General features: G+C 53.9%; 1 long non-coding RNA gene across 1 annotated transcript; it reads right to left on the minus strand.

The window, feature by feature from the left end:
* Positions 1 to 13,202: 13,202 nt before the first annotated feature.
* LOC129647902 (uncharacterized) lies at positions 13,203 to 16,915 on the minus strand. Its single transcript, XR_008712565.1, has 2 exons — positions 16,476 to 16,915; positions 13,203 to 13,427 (listed from the first exon to the last, which is right to left on the minus strand). It is a non-coding gene; the product is annotated as an uncharacterized LOC129647902 (long non-coding RNA).
* Between the last annotated feature and the right edge of the window lie 297 nt (positions 16,916 to 17,212).

Here is a 17,212-nt window from a genome sequence, read left to right on the forward strand (position 1 = left end):
CTGGCTGGAGCTGCAGAGTGACCCTGCATGTACCCCTCCCCATGCTGGGCGGCCCCTGACACCACGTTCTCATTTCCTCTCCACTCACAGGTCAGATCAGGGATCTGGGCCCACGGACTTCACCGAAGACCTGAAGGAGTCGGAACTGCAGCTCCGCTTTTCTTCTTTTTGCTTCTGCAGCCTCAGCCACTTTGTCCTCAGGCCAGTGCTCCGGGCTCATAATTTCAAAGGCCTTTTAACTTTTCTAGGTCAGAATTTTATCGCTTTTGGCCAAAGGCCACTTTGAAATTTACAGAGTGAAGAGTAGGCACAACAAGGTCTTTGGAGTAAGTGACGGGGCTCAGGACGGAGTACGTGGGGCTGATTCAGCAGCTCCATCTGGACTGATTATACCTGCTTTTCCCGCAGCCCTGACCCGACCCAGGTGGCAGACAACACATCGAGCAGGGCTGTGATTTCTCTCTTCCCAGTGAGTGTGGAGCCTGGGGTACCATCACCGCCAAGGGGCTTCTGGAGGCCTTGGGCTGGGCAGATTGGGAGGTGCCAGAGGGAGGGCAGTGCTGTGGGCAGGGGTTGGGAGTTGGGGGGCTAGGGCTCAGGGTCCATGGCCTGCTCTGTCCCCAGCGTGCACTTGTGAGTTGTAGGTGAGATGCAGACCCCTTGTCCCCATCCAGGACATGGGGGAGTCACACACCTTCGCGTGGCATGTCAAAGTTTCAGTGGGGTGATGCAGATGGCGTCTGTGTGCCTGGCACAGGTCAGCTTCCAGGTACCTTGAACTCAAGGGTTCCAGAACTTTCCATCAACCCCCAATCTCCTGGTGATGCAAAGTTAGGAAGCAAATACAGACAGTAGTGTTGTCTCTCATTGAACCATGAACCAGGACCCTGAGGTGAGGTCTGGGGACTGTAATGGGAGAGAATAGAGCTGAGGCTCCTGCCCTGACCCAGCGGGACTCCCTTGGATCTGCAGGGATGCGGGTCTGTGGGGATGCAGGTCCTGTGGCCGGATACAGGCTGGGCGTGGATAGAGGAGGGGCTGTAGACGGGGTGGTGGAGCACCACTGGGGTGGCAGAGTCACAAACACCCAGGACTTCCGGATTTCTTCCTGGGCCACAGGACTCTGAAGCTGAGTCCCTCGAGGGGAGCTGATGTGAGTGAGTCCACAGGGCCCTCCCCACCCAGGATTCCCCAGGGACTGGGAAGTAGGGAGAGGACTGGGGGTGGGGCTGGAGCCGAGAGCAGAGTCTGAGCCTCACTTGACACCCTGGAGAAGGGCAGTGGTGGTTGCTGCCGCAGGGCTGCTGGGAAGAGGGCATGGTGGCCACGGGTGGAGGTCAGCGCAGCTGGCACTCCTGGGAGGACGGTGGAGCAGCAGGGGAGATGGGAAAGGAGTGAACGAGCTGGGACAGTGGTTCCCAGCGGCTGGAGGGCAGCACACTTATCCAGTGAGAGAGAAAGTGAAGTCGCTCAGTCGTGTCCGACTCTTTGTGACCCCATGGACTGTAGCCTACAAGGCTCCTCCATCCATGGGGTTTTCCAGGCAAGAGTACTGGAGTGGGTTGCCATTTCCACCTCCAGGGGATCTTTCCCACCCAGGGATCGAACCCGGGTCTCCTGCATTGTAGGCTTTACCATCTGAGCCAGGGAGATGGTTAAATACAGATTCCCCAGCCCCACCCCTTCCCAGAGGCTCTGGTGCCTGAGTCTGGGGAGAGTCCTGGGATCTGCATGTTAATAAGCCCCGCCCCTATTCAGGAGGCTGCCCACCACACTTTGGGGGCCTTGAGGTGTCTTCTTGGGTCTTGGGCTGAAATTGGAAGACACTGCATGGGCCAGGGTTTAGGCAGCTGATGGGTGAAGGTGAGGGGAGCGTGGGTGACCCGGGGCAAATCACTGTCCCTCTGAACCCCAGTTTCCTGATCTAAGAAATCAGAAGTAATGCTAACCCTCTCTGGATGTGACGTTTAAAGGAAGGCAGACCAGTCACCCTGAGACTGCCCTCAAGAATCTGTTCTCAATAAACCTCTCTACTCTCCCTGCTTTCTGTAAATGCCCTCCCTGTCCCCTGGGCACAGGTCCCCCTCCCTGAGGTCAGCCCCAGGGACAACATAGCCATTGCCCAGCTCTGGCTCACTCTGAGATCTGCCAGGACGGGAGTAAGTAGGGCCAAGTGCCAGCCGGCCCTCTCTGGGCAGTGTCTTGCAAAATAAACCATGTTTCCTGGTGACCCAAATGAAAAACATACTGCTTGAAAAGTGCTGCTCAAACAGAATTACCCGAACCTTTTATCATCAGAGCTGGAGTCTCACGGTGGACATCTGGCAAAGGTGTCAATTGTCATAATTAATTAAACCTTCCCCAGATTCCTGGCACCACAGTCTGTCAGCAGGAGCCACCTGCCTCCTCTGCAAGGATAGGGGATGGAAAGGGATTGACCTCTTGCTTGGGTGCGATCCCCAGCCATGGGAGCTTGGGGGGGGGGGTCTCCGTGGCCCCAGGGGAGCAGCTTCATCCAGGGAAAGCAGTGCTTACCCCACGCCCTTTGTTGATGGTTTCTGAGACCTCAGAGCAGGAGGTGTCTTCAGATAATAATAACAGCTGAAGTATAACCGTGATCATGATCTCATGGCTCTCGTGTGCTGAGCACCTACTGTGTGCCAGGCCCAAGAGACTGTTTAACCCTATTGACCAAGGTGACCACATGATTTATCATCCCACTGGGACTCTTCCCAGAGTGAAGGGGGTGCCTGGACAGGGTAGCTCCTCCACTTCAAGTCTCAGCTGAGATGTCACCTCCCCTGAGCTCCTCCTGACCACCCTGCACCTCCACATTGTTCAGGGTCCCCGTGCTGTCCGCTCATGTCCTCTCCTGTTGCAGTCGTTATGACCACCAGCCCATCACGAACTGTGTGAGTCACTGGGGTGTCTGTCACCTCTCCCCATGACTGCCTGGGGCAGTGAGGCAGGGCCTAGGTCTCTTGTGCCCGCTGCTGCGCCCCATGCCAAGTTCATAGTAGCTGCTCACCAAATGCTGGAGGTGTGGGGATGGGAGGACATGTGGATGGGCAAGTGAGCGAATTAATGAAAAATTGTGACATGAAGGGACTGGGCTCTGAGTTCACGCCTCCTCTCTGAAGTCTTTGCCAGGTGAAGCTCTCTTCTGCGATCTCTCAGGCCTGCAAGAGAGGGTGCCGCTGGGGTCTGGGCCCAGCTGCTCAGGCTGAGGAGTCAGTCCCCTGGCGGGTCAGAGTCAGTCTGCAGAGTACCGACTGTCTCCACCGAGTGACACCCCGGCTCGTACGTTGAGGACATTGTGCTGATTGGCTTTGAGGAGCAGGAAGTAGCAGGTACTTTAGATGCCCTAGTGGGAGGTGCCAGACAAACCAGGTCTGGAGGCCCGCCACCGCAGCATCTGCCAGTTTGTGGCAGAAACTGAGAAGGTTCTGAGGCAGCTTCAGCCTGCAGTGCAAACAGCTCTGCCGTGAGGGGCCATGACCCAGCAGATCTAAGGGCACTTGAAATGTCTGTGGACAAGATGGGGCAGTATGGAGCCTCTGGGCGGCACGCGCAGGGGAATTCCGGTTCAGATCTGCAGGATTTCAGAGCTAATCGCTGCTCTCCACTGCAGATAACTGCACACCTTTTGAGAATGGCTCCTGGCTTGCTAGGGGGTCTTGGTAGAAAATAAATATTTAACTAGGGGACATCAGGTGATCACATATCCTGAGCTTTCCATCGTGACCTGGGTACTTTCTTTTTTTTTTTTAATTAATTAATTTATTTTAATTGGAGGCTAATTACTTTACAACATTGTAGTGGTTTTTGCCATACATTGACATGAATCCGCCATGGGTGTACATGTGTTCCCTATCCTGAACCCCCCTCCCACCTCCCTCCCCATCCCCTCCCTCGGGGTCATCCCAGTGCACTAGCCCTGAGCGCCCTGTCTCATGCATCGAACCTGGACTGGCGATCTATTCCACAAATGATAATATACATGTTTCAATGCAATTCTCTCAAATCATCCCACCCTCACCTTTTCCCACAGAGTTCAAAAGACTGTTCTTTACATCTCTGTCTCTTTTGCTATCTCACATATAGGGTCATCATTACCATCTTTCTAAATTCCACATATATGTGTTAATATACTGTATTGGTGTTTTTCTTTCTGACTTACTTCACTCTGTATAATAGGCTCCAGTTTCATCCACCTCATTAGAACTGATTCAAATGGATTCTTTTTAATAGCTGAGTAATATTTCATTGTCTATATGTACCACAGCTTTCTTATCCATTCATCTGCAATGGACATCTAGGTTGCTTCCATGTCCTGGCTATTGTAAACAGTGCTGCGATGAACACTGGGGTACACGTGTCTCTTTCAATTCTGGTTTCCTCAGTGTATATGCCCAGCAATGGGATTGCTGGGTCATATGGCAGTTCTATTTCCAGTTTTTTAAGGAATCTCCACACTGTTCTCCGTAGTGGCTGTACTAGTTTGCATTCCCACCAACAGTGTAAGAGGGTTCCCTTTTCTCCACACCCTCTCCAGCATTTATTGTTTGTAGACTTTTTTGATAGCAGCTATTCTGACTGGCGTGAGATGGTACCTCATTGTGGTTTTGATTTGCATTTCTCTGATAATGAGTGATGTTGAGCATCTTTTCATGTGTTTGTTAGCCACCTGTTTGTCTTCTTTGGAGAAATGTCTGTTTAGTTCTCTGGCCCAATTTTTGATTGGCGACCTGGGTATTTTTTGACCGTAAGGCTGGGAGTGCACAATCTTTCATATGGAAGAGGGATAGGCGATGAGCTCAGAAGAGTGTGGATCATGCCAGCAAGTCACATGGGCAGGCAGCTCAGACTCCTTCAAAACCAGCTCCTGCCACATCACTTCCTTCCTTTGGTCCCTGCAGACGGCCGCCTGGGGCTTCCATGTGACCAGCTGACTGATGAAGAGAGGACTTGAGCCTGCTTTACAGGTGTGTTTGCACAATGGGCTGGTACCACCGGGAAGTAGACAGCTACCCCACTTCCAACCCATATGGGGGTGACGCTGAAAGACAGTGGTGAACCAAAACCAGGGGGCAGAATTTGGAGTGGTACATCTGAAAGTCCACCAAGTCTAGAGTAAAAGAAAGCTGTAGACTCATATGCATAGCCAGTGGTTTGGCAGATGGTCAGGGACTTGGAAGGAATAGGACTAAAGACCAGTGATGAGATAGTCTGGGGGAAGATGTTTGTGGCTGGACATCTCAGATGTTCTAATCGCTGGAGATATTTGAGTCCCAAGTGAACGTTCACCAGAGGGAATCCACTGTAGATGAGATCCCAAATAATCAGGTGGCAAAAAAGAAACTGCACACAGCCTCCTTTCCCGCAGCCACCCCAATGCTTGCTCCATGGGCATGTGAACAAGTAGCTATGGAGTCAGCCGGGACTGTCTGTCATCAAAGCAGAACTGATAAGAGCCTAACAGCAGAGACCAGCACTGAGGCCCCAACGTGGCACCCATTCCCAGCGGGACCTGCCAGCCACCTGGTGGCAGGTTGACAGCATTGGACCTCTCCAGCATGGAGGGGGAAGAGATTCACCCTTGTTGGAATAAACGCACGTTCTGGGTCTGGATTTGTGTTTCCTGCAACATCATCCATCAACTCCAAAATGCCTTAGGCACCACCACAGCATTCCTCACGGGGCTGCTTCTGATCAGGGAACTCATGATACGAAGGAAAGCGCAGCCATTGGCTCGTGTCTGTGGAGTTAACTGGTCTTACCACATGCCTGGAAGTGGCCAGCCTAACTGAAAGATGGAATGGCTACTGGGGGCTCAGTTGTGGAGCCAATCAGGAAATAATGCCCTGAAAAGTTGGAGTTCTTGCTGATGGGATGCAGACTATGCTTTGAATCTAAGGCTGTTATCTGTGCTGGCTCCCTGGCTCCTGCTCCTGGCTGCGGGGGAACCAGCACCCCTGGACTCCAGGAGATGAGGTGGGAGTGGCTCCCATCACTATTATACCGAAGAGCTCGGAGTTTGGGCCCATTCTGGCAACTTTGTACTAAGGGCATAAGGCTTCCACTGGGGGACACATCAATGGCTCTGGAAGATGAGACTGCCACCTGGCCATTTTGGACCTAATGCTGCTGAACCAACAGTCAAGAAAGAGGTTAATCTGCTTTCTGGAATGATTGATCTCGATTGCCAAAGGGAAACTGGGCTGCTACTACACATGGGGGAAAGATGGGGAGGAGAATCTGGGTCAGGGGTTTCTGCAAGTCATCCCTTAGTGCCTTCAGGTCCCATTGGGAAGGATAATGGAAAACTAAAGCATCCCTCTCCCATCCCAACAAAGGCAGGATGACTGAGGACTCAGACTATTCAGCAGCGAAGGTTTTGTCACACCACCAGGTGAAAAGCCTGATCATTTGGACAAGGAGGGGGGTGATTAGGGGGGGCCATGGAGTGAGTGAGGAAGAAGGAAGCCAGAGTACCAACTATGGCCTCAAGACCAGCTTGAAAAACCATGATGGTAGTAGCTTTGCATATTTTCAGTTTGCTTCCCACATACCTGTTTTACCTATGGATGCTAGTCCCTTTCTTCTATTTTTTTTCTCATTTTAATTTTATATACAAGGGGTTGCAAGTTAACTCAGAAATTTAGTCTTTGGTAACAGAACAGTCAGCAAAGTGTGTCTGAATCAGAGGAGTAAGTTATAGCTAGCAATGGATTCAACGTGTCTTAGGACTGTGGGCCTCCTTGTTTTAGAGAAAAATCTGGTTCACTTAAAAGATACATAGCTGCCTTTTGTAGGCTGGAGATAGAGTTCCTTTGCTGTTGAATGGGAATTCAAAGACGTGTACACGTGTACTTATGAGTACACATGACTAGCCGAAGATGTGGACCATGCCGGTTTCAAAGTTACTGCATCTCGGCTCCAATTCACTCAGATTTGTGGGGATGGAAATGGGCATCACTTTGCAGCTTTTCCCTTTCCCAGCTTAATTTTCCGTGCTAAACTTTGTCAGTAGAGGGCAGTGGAGAGACGTCCATCCGCCGTCTGATGCACACTCTGGCTCAGTAGGCTGTTGCAGGGGCACTGGCCTCCCCAGCACCCAGGTCCCGTAGGGAACATGGATGTTTTAACAGAAAGAAGCTCCGTGATGCGTGAGACTTCTCCAGCATCCCGCTCCTGCAGCGCAACTGGCTTCCCCGGGGCCTGACCCTGTAGTACACATTGGGTCTTGTAATTAAGACCCGCAAGGGGGAGAGCAGAGTGGGCTGCTGGCAGAGGGGTGGCCTTGCAATCTGGGGAGAGTCAAAGTCAATCCCTTCCCCTCCCTGAGAACTGAGCACTAGTTCAAAGCACCCCCCACATCCCTTCCCCCACCTCCTTTCATCTTCAACGCAGCCCTGGAGTTGGATCACTGCTGTTTATTCCTGAAAAAGAGGCCCAGCGGGGGAGGTAAAAAGCCCAGGGTCAAGTAGCTATTGGTGGAGGTCCCAGTGGCTGGAGGTTTCTCCCAATAGCTTCCAAAGGTGATTTCACAGCAGATGCATCCAGTGAGTCACCTCGTTAGAAACAGCATTCCTTGGCATCCTTAAAGAATGGATTTCTGGAAATTCTGGAGGGCAGACTCCAGCAAGTTCCACCTGTGTGGCATCACGGGGACTTCCCTGCCACTAAGTGAGCTACAACTCTGCCCTCTCCTTCAGGGTGTGGGCTCTTCCTTAGTACCCTGTCTCAGCCCTAGAGGTACTGGCTGCCCCATATATTTGCATTTCTGGATTTGAAAGCACTGAGAGCATTCTTTTCACTTCCTACTAGCCAATCCCTTGTTACTCTGATCCACGGTTGCAATGAAAATTATTTGTGTTGAACTTTCCCTGTTTGGGCTTCCCTAGTGGCTCAGACAGAGAAGAATTTGCCTGCAATGTGGGAGACCCGGGTTGGGGAGGTCCCCCTGAGAAGGGAATGGCAACTCGCTCCAGTATTCTTGCTTGGAGAGTCCCATGGAAAGAGGAGCCTGGCGGGCTACAGTCCCCGGTTGCAGAGTTGGACAAGACTCAGTGGCTAACACTTTCCCTGTTCACGTTCCTGTGTGGTTTCTGTCTCCTGGAGGGTCCTGCACTGATGCCCCCAGGCTGGTAGGCAGGCAGAGTGCCCTGCAGGGTGGCCAGAGGGCAGGAAATGCTCAGGGACTTTGAAAGCCAGAGCCTGGTGTTCAACCACCCACAGAGGCAGGGAGGAGGAGGAAGGATGCAGGTGAATCAGAGGAGGGGCTGCAGGTCCCAGGTCCACCACCGATAGGCGCATGGCCCTGGGCCTGTCCCCTCCCCAGCTGGGCCTCCTTTTCAGGAATAAACAGCAGCACACTCCAACTCCAGGGCTGCTTTGAAGATGAAAGGAGGTGGGGGCACTTTGAACCAGGGCTCAGTGCTCCGGGAGGGGGAGAAGGGGCTGACTTTGACTCTCCCCAGAGTGCAAGGCCACCCCTCTGCTGGCAGCCAGGGCTTAATTACAGGACCCAGTCAACCAATCCTGAGACTTGGGCTGTTAACCCCTTCCGAGTCAGCCTGTCTTTGCAGGGCGTGGGAGGTGGTGCCTACAAGAGCCAGGAGTTGAAGTCTTCCCAATATGCAGGGGTCAAGGAGATCAACCTCTGGGAGACTTGGTTTCCTTAAGTTCTCACTTTACTTCTCTGTCACAAATCTTTTTTGAGCCCCTGTTACATGATGGGCACCTGCTGAGGGGAGTGGGGAGTGAAACTGACCCAGCCATGGACATCAGAGACAAGCAGGGAGGGCAGACGGGGATAAATAACCACCCAGCGTGCAGAAATGCCCACTAGGGATGGGAGTGGTGAGAGGGGCACCGGTGAGAGTGACCTTGGACTAGCCTCTTCTCTCTTTACGCCTCAGTTTCCTCATCTGTAAAATGGGGCTAGTCATACCTCCACCCAGGGTGGGGTGGGGGTGATGTGAAGGTGAAATGCAGTCTCACCTATAAAGTGCTCAGCAGGTGCTGGCATGCGCGGTGGGTGCCCAGCACTGGTTATTATTATGATTATTATTCTATGTTTCTTCAGCAGAGGCACACACATTAGTGGGAACTAATCCCTAATTTGCTGTGTGATCTCAGGCAAGCTGCTTCCCTCTCTGTTCTCAGCTTCTCCCTCTGAGCACAGAGGTGTAAAGGGGGCTCCCCACTCAGATGGGGGTCAGGTTCCAAGTCCATGTCAGGGCCCAGGGCTCCTCCCCAGCCTGGGGCTCCCAGAGGAGGATGAGGTCACAGCAGAGGTCACTGGGCTGAGGAGGAAAGGTGGGGTCTGTCTTCTCTGAAAACTCTCATTGTCTGTCGGATGAAACTGGCTCAGGAACCACATCCCCCTCCTTGTCCCTCCAGCCACTGGCCACTCTGCAACCTCTTCTCAACCCTCTGCCCAGGCTCCGGCTCACCCGGCCACACCTCAGCCTGGCCTCAGAGAGTAATTCTAGATGAGAGGATTGGGGCTGACTGGAGAGGTCCTGGGCTATCCAGGTGATGCCCCATTTCATGGAGGAGTAAACTGAGGCCCAGGGCTTGGCCCCGCTCACCATGCTGCCTTCACCCCTTCCACAAAGCATGGCACACAGCAGGCATCTAATAAAGATCTGTAGGATGTGATGGTGGATTGATGAATGACTGAGACAGGAGTGCCTGCTGCAGGCCCGGAACTGGGGTGGGGAAGTGCCTGCAGGAGCCCACCTACTTTCTAGGCTGCTGCACAAAAGCTGACTCGGACGCCTGCAGGAGGCTCCATTAATCCCCAGCTCCAGCTTTTCCTCCTTGCTGCTGCCTATCCTGGGTGTGCATGACTGTCTGTGTGTGTGCACACGCACTCATGTATATAGAGAGATGCAGCAGCAAGCATCTGGCCTGTGTGCTGCCAAACTGGAGGGAAGTGGTTCCCAGAGGCGTGTAGGTGGGTATTTATTGGGGGTTCCCATGGTCTGCTTACAGGGCAGAGATGCAGCCCTTGGAATCGGATTGAGTCCCTCAGGTCTCCTGTCAGGGTGGAGGGAGACTGAGGGCAGACAATGGGAACAGCAGGGACTTCGGGAGAGGGAGAACAAGAGGAGGAAAACTCACACACACAGTCACAGGAGTAAGCTGCAGGGAGCTCTGGCTGCTTGCCTCCTCCAGGAAGCCTCCCTTTTACCTTGCCTTGGACTGGGATCTTGGAGCCTACATTCAGCACCCGCTTCCCAGCTGCCTGGACTAATCTGGAACTTCCAGCTGGTGACTGGTTGTGCCTGGGTCTGTCCCCTACGTGGACGGGAGGCACCATGGCCATGTCCACCTCTCTCATGGTAGATGGGATTTTGAACATCAATCAAAGGGTCGTCTGTTCACAGAGTGGGAGGTAGAGGTTCAGAGAGTCTGAGTGACCTGTCCAAGGTCACACAGCACCAAGAGCAGAATCAGGATTCAACCCAGGTTGATCTGACCCTGAGGTCTGGGCTCTGATATACTCACTGAACTGAACCACTAAATTAATCAGTTTCAAAGGGGAAAGGGCTTCCTCTCAGGATGACTGGGAAGGGTCCATCCAGAAACAGGTGGACTTCTTAGAACCCCAGCAAACTCTTACTCAACCCTCAGAGCCCAGCTCACATGTCCACTTTATTACTCCAGCTACAGGGTCCAGCCTCGTCTGGCACACAGTGGGCACATGAGAGGTTTGCTATCCGTTCACTCATTCATTCATTCATCCATTCACTCGTTCATTCATTACAAAGTCTGCAGTGAGCCTCCACTACCTCCGGGGCATATTCTAAAGGTTATATCAGCATCAAGCAGTCAGACGAAGTTCCTCCCCTGAGAATTCTATTAAACAAACCCACCAATTAGTGTGTAATTATAACTTGTGTTAAGCGCTGAAGGAGAGGAAATAGATTTGAGAGAGAATCTTAGGAGGAAGAAACTAATTTGGAATGGGGGATGGTGATCAGAGACGGTTCTCTGAGGAGGGAGGTTTAGATTAAAAAAAAGAAAACAAAAAACCCTGAAGCCTGAAGAAGGAACCAAGCCAAAAAGGGGGTCAGAGGGCTTTTAGAAGCTGGGTCACCCTAGTCCTAGTGGCCAGGAAGGGAGGGGAACTGACCTGAGAGCAGGTAAGTGTTGCCAGTCAGGAAATGACGGGGCAGTATTTTGAACTGATGACTCTGCAGATGGATGGGGAGTGGGTGGGGGCAAGCGTGGAAGTGGGGAGACCAGTGAGGAGGCCGTGGAGGACACAGGAAGGGAGGACTGGGCTGAGTGAGGTTGGGGGTGGGAGACAAAGAAGAGGGGAGACACGTCAAATGCGTGGTTGGATTGATAAGAGTGGCCATGGCTGGGGCAGGCGATGGCAATGGTAGTGGGCGAGGGGACGGCAACCTGTCCCCCTGTCCCAATCCCCCCAGGACTCCTGTCAGCCCAGGCTCTGGGATCAAGGCGGGGGTGTCATCCTCATCCCTCATCCCTCAGGAGCAGGAACCCAGGCTTGAAAAATGCCAAAACCCAGCATAAGTCATCTGTCCCTCTCTTGGCCATGGAGTGCCACCCTCCTCCCCCACCCTGCAAGAGTCCCCGAGGGACTGGAGGTGGGTCAGGAAGGAGTCAGGTGCAGGGATGAGGGACTGGTGTCCTGACTCCCTGTCCTGATGGGGAGGGTGACCTTGGGCAAGACTCTCCTCCCAGACCCCCAAGGGAGAACCGCTGCAAGAGGACAAAGGGGTCTGGGTCAGGTGACCCCAGGGCGGCTCGAGACCCCACCCTCCCGGTGTGGCCTCAGTTGGGAGGAAGGGTTAATGTGTGAGGTGCTCTGATGGTGCTGCTGGCCTGTCTGCTCCTCCTCTCCTGTGATTAATTCAGTTTGGTAAAGCGGTATTTACGCTGGAAATTTAATCGTCATTTCTGATGGCAAAGGAATAGAAAAATAAATTGAAAGTGTCAGACGATGCATTAGGGTGGGTGATGGAGTGGAGCGGGGGCCGCCTACCTGGCCTCCCCATTGGGCGATTTACGGAACCAAGAAATTAGCCAAGTTTATGTTTCTGCAACTGTAGGATCAAGAAGAAGGGAGAGGGAGGCAAGGGGGTGGGGAGGCGAGAGAGGAGAAGAGTCCAGCCTGGAGGCGGAGGCAGCATTAGCATCACTGGGTCCAGCCCAGAGAGGGGCAGGGCCCGTCTGTGATGACACAGGAGCTCAGTGAGGCTCCCTCCTCCCACCGCCAGGTCAGGGGAGTGTCCTGAGTGGTCCCCTCTCCCAGGAGAGGGTGGTCTTGGCAGTACTGATCCAGAGTCCACTCATCTGGGAGGGTAGCCCCCATCGCCCCCAGCTGCCCCTCTGCCTCAGGAAGGGGGCCCCACCTGTGAGAGGGGCCACCTCACCGGGGGTCTCTGTTGGGACACCTTGAACGCATGTTTCTGTGAGTTTGCAGGGACTCCATCTCGTCAGGAGTTCCTTGTCTCTCCCAGAGGCTCCTGTCCAGGGAGGACTAGGCTCCCCCAGCTGACAGTGGGCTTCTTAACGTGGGGCTCTGTTCTCCAGCGAGCTAGCGTCTCCTTAGAACAAGCTCTGAGGCTGCCACGATGCTGGGGACTCCCTGCGGCACTGCGCCCCCGCCCCCCTCCACCGCTGCCCCGGGCCTTGGACCTTGCTGTCCAGCCCTCCCACAAAGTTGGTTGGGACCCAGTCTGTGCTTTGGTGGGCCGAGTCTGTGCGTAATTTGCCAGTGAGAAAAAAGGCTTCAGGAAGGGAAATTAACAACGAGGAAGCAGGGGCCCTGCTGGGCCTCCAGGGTCCCGGCCATCATCCCCAGGGGCAGATCTGTACCTGGAACCCACTCCCCAGTACCCTCACTGCATCATCTGTCACCCATCCCCACCTCCTGCGGCCTGACCCTGACAAGGTCCTGCCCACCTCCCATCCCCCTCTCCCCAACCACTGCACACGCACCATTGTGCACACACGCCATCGTGCACACACAAGCTCATGCAGCCTCACGTGCACACATGCATGCACATGTTCCCCCAGCCCCCGAGGTGTGTGTCCGCATGCACATTTGCCCCACAGCCTCCTTTCTTCAACAACGTCCCTGTTCGTAACTCTTGTTTCCAGGTGTGATGTGAATTTCACCATCAGTTTTAAAGCTGAAAGAAGAGATGGGCAAGCAGGAGCCAAATCTCATTTTAATTATCTGCGGCAGGTCCCAGTTTTTCAGGTGATAGTTATAATAATTAAAAATTCTGTTATCAGCTCTGGTGGGGGAAGTTTCTGCCCATGCAGTCAGCTTCAGGGCCACGAGCAGGCACAGTGGACCGATAACGAGACCCAGCTCCCTATTTCCCGGCTCCACCTCTGTCCCAAGGTGATTCTGCTGGATGAAGATTCTGAACCTGGAAGGGGAGGACAGTGAGCTCAGAAAGAGGAAACCACCAGCTACTCATCCAAGGGGGGTGCACATGACCAGGGGACTCTCACCTGTAGAGCCTGTGGGCCCTTGGGTGGGCCTGAAGAGTCAAGGGGGCCTGGGAGGCCTCAACCTCCACTACGAGCTTAGGCTTATCCTGGGACCTGGAAGTCCGAATAGTATGGAACTAGTGTCTCCTTGGGCTTCCCTTGTAGTTCAGCTGGTAAAGAATCTGCCTGCAATGCAGGAGACCCTGGATCGATTCCTGGGTCAGAAAGATCCCCTGGAGAAGGGCATGGCAACCTACTCCAGTATTCTTGCCTGGAGAATCCCCATGGACAGAGGAGCCTGGCGGGCTGCAGTCCATGGGGTTGCAAAGAGTTGGACATGACTGAGTGTCACTAGACACCTAGACACCAGGTCAGGGACCCATAGAAGGTCAGGGCTGGCAAGGGCCCCAGGAACACAGTGTCTCCTTAGCACAAGCCCTGACTCCTCCTCCAGGGAGTGACCTCACTGCGTGTCCCTGACTTACCCTGCATTGCCTCGGCTCCTGGCCGCCTGCAAACACCTTCCCCGCCAGCTCCTCACTGCAGCCACCCAACAACCCCACCATGACGGAAGCTCAAGAGAGCAGAGGCTTCACCACTGTCCATCTCTGTATTCTCAATGCCCAGACCAGGACCTGGCACATAGCAGGCTCCAAAGAAATGTTTGTTTAAGGACTACTAGAATGTGTAAGTAATAATGTGTGGGGATGAGAATGCCAAGAGGTACGCGTTCTCATCCCCCATTTAACAGGGGAGGAGTCTGAGGCTCAGAGAGGTGACGTGCTTGGCCAAAGTCACACAGCTGGTGGGGTGGGGTGGGTAGGGATTAGGAAGAAGAGGGTCAGTATAGGACTGGGCGAGCAGCATGGATCTTGGAAAGAGAGGGCCAGAGCTAGCCAGCATTTAAACAATGAATCACCTTTTACCAGGCTCTACTCATTCCTGGGGTCAGATGTGTGAAGCCCAGTGGCAGTGGCCTTGGTGAGGGGAGGAGAAAGGGAGGGGAGAGCAGACTTAGTTGCAAAAAGGCCCAACCTCCTCCAATCAGCTGGGCTCTCAGGGGCGGGGACACCAGAGCCTGGCCAATCACCAGGAGGCTAGAGCAGAGGCAGGTGGAGCAGAGCCTGGCACTACACCTGGTGTGTTCAGGATGGTGCCTCCCTACTGGCTTTTTGCTCCTTGACCTCCTTGAGTTCTCCTCCCACATCCAGGGCAGAAATAATCACCTTCACTTTGCAGATGAGGCAGCTGAGGCCCAGAGAGGCCAAGTGACTTGCCCAAGGTCACACAGCCAGTCAGCAGCACCAGAACTGAGCCAGGCCCTGATTCCCAGCCCAGGGTGCTGAGCCCTGCCCCTCTGACTTCCTCCAGCTGCTCTGGCCCAGGGTCCTGCTAGGTACCGCCTCCCCTGGCCTGTCCTCTGTGACCATCAGTCCCTCTTTCCATCAAACATCCCCACCTAGAACTCAGCTCAGAGCTGCTGCCCCTCCCCAGCCCCCTCTCCAGCCTCCATCCCTGAGCCCCAGACCCTTTGCTCCAGCTGCCCCCAGACACCTAGATACCAGGTCAGGGACCCACAGAAGGTCAGGGCTGGCAAGGGCCCCAGGAACATCAGGACCATCCCTGGGGGCCCAGGTGGGAGCAGTGGTCCCTCAGCACCATGCTGTGCCCCGTCCACCATGAAAGCCCCCAGGGCCTGGCTTGGGTGCTGCTCTCCTCCCAGTAGCCCTCCCCCTGCTTCCTGCCTCACTCACACCTCCCAGCAGATTCTGCAAATCCAGGTCTAAGGTTTGATTTACAAACTTCCTGGGGAAGGAAGGCCGTGTCTACAACTGTGGTGACTAAGAGGCCGGTGATTTATTCTGGGAAATGCTGGCTCCTCCCAGGCGAGGGTCTCGGCCCCTCCTGGTTGAAGGCTGAGATTTACTGAAGTTTCCCTTTCTCAGAGACCTGCCTGCTGGCTTTGGGGGGAGGTGGGCAATGGAGGTGGAGGAGCGATGGGGTCCCTCATACAATGAAGAGTAAACCTAGACAGTGTGGGTGGAAAATAGATGGACTTAGAGGTCACCGGGGGCCTGGGTTTGAATTCCTGCCCCACCATGGCCAAACTGTGTTACCTTCAGCAGGCCTTGATTTCCTCATCTGCAAAATGGGTATAATCACACAACGGTATTGATGACATCTGCCCACCAAGATGATGAAGCTTAGATGAAGGGTGTGTATAAATGCCAGGCACATAGTAGGTGCTCAGGAAAGTTGAATTCTGCTTTCTAGCCCATCTGAGGTCTCCCTTTCCCTACCAGACCACCTCCTCCAGTTCTCTGTCCTTGCCTTCCTCTAAGCGCCCTCCTGCACTCTTCTGTCCTCATGGAGAGCAGACCCTATTAGCCTCCAGGTTCCAGGTCCCTGTGGTTCAGGAAGGAGAAGGGTGAAGTCCCGTGGGCAGGATGGACCCAGTTGCATGCCAGGATGCCAGGCACAGACAGTTCCCATGCCCAGGGATGGTTAGCTTCCCTGCTGGGGGAGTTAATGCCTCTTGTCTACAAAGGGCCCCTGGCAGAGGAAGGGACCTCTGGGGCCAAAGTTGTGCTGTGATCCAAGGGGTGAACAGAACTCTTTAATTCGCCTGGATTCTAATACAGCAAGGAGGAACCATCAAGAGTACTGGCCCAGTTAGCTCAGGTGACCTGGGTCTGACTGTGCTGGGGCCTGACCGTGACGGGGAGTAAGTGGAAGGTATTACGTCTGGGACCAGGGATTCCAGCCAGCTCTAGTCTCTTCTGAAGTCATATTCAGAGTCCTCAAATCTGGTCAGAAACAAAAAACAACCAACCAACCAACCATACTCCATTCTCAAAGTATAATGCAGGGAGGAGGGGGTTCTGGAGTAACACTTGTCAGACCCCAGAGGACCACCAAGTCCTGTGGCTGGCACTTTAGAAATCCCAGCAGCCCCTCTGTCTGCTGAGCCTCAGTCTTCTCACCTGTGAGGTGGGAGAGTGTCTCGCTGTTCACACTGTGCACGCTGTTCACTGAACCCAGGCCAGGCAAGGAGCGAGTGGCGAAGCTGGAAGAAAACGCAGGGAGTCGTAGGAACTGCAGGCATGCTTATTCTCTCCTTGGCACAGCAGCCATGCAGCAGACATGCTGTATTCTCTCGTGGTTGACCCAGCTGACACAGCCATAATGCAGTCACAAGGGCTTTTCAGGTGGAGCTCATACAGGTACACAGAACAAAGGTGACATGTGGCGAAATGAGTACCTGATGCACGTATGCGTTGCTATAAATGATCTCAGCTGTCACACAACCATGCGAAGTCATTGTTTATAGACCCTGGGTGAGAGAGAGGACGTGGGGCGTGAGCGAGAAGGAGTGGGGTGAGAGAGCCTGACCGCCGCCATCCTGGCTGACTATCGCTATTTCCCTACAGAGAGGCTCCAGGAAGGGGCGGGGTTGGGTCAGGTGTGGACTGGGGAGCCTGATTGCTGAATTCAATACCTACCTGACCTGCGCCAGGATTGGAGAAGTGACCTAACCCTCCTGGGCCTCAGTTTATTCTAATCTGTGAAATGGGGTAATAATAATGTTTCCTGTTAGTGCTTCCCTTGTGGCTCAGCTGGTAAAGAATCTGCCTGCAGTGCAGGAGACCTGGGTTCAATCCCTGGGTTGGCAAGATACCCTGGAGAAGCAAAAGGCTACCCACTCCAGTATTCTGGCCTA

The sequence above is a fragment of the Bubalus kerabau genome, chromosome 3, assembly GCF_029407905.1.
Source record: "Bubalus kerabau isolate K-KA32 ecotype Philippines breed swamp buffalo chromosome 3, PCC_UOA_SB_1v2, whole genome shotgun sequence".
NCBI lineage: Eukaryota > Metazoa > Chordata > Mammalia > Artiodactyla > Bovidae > Bubalus > Bubalus kerabau.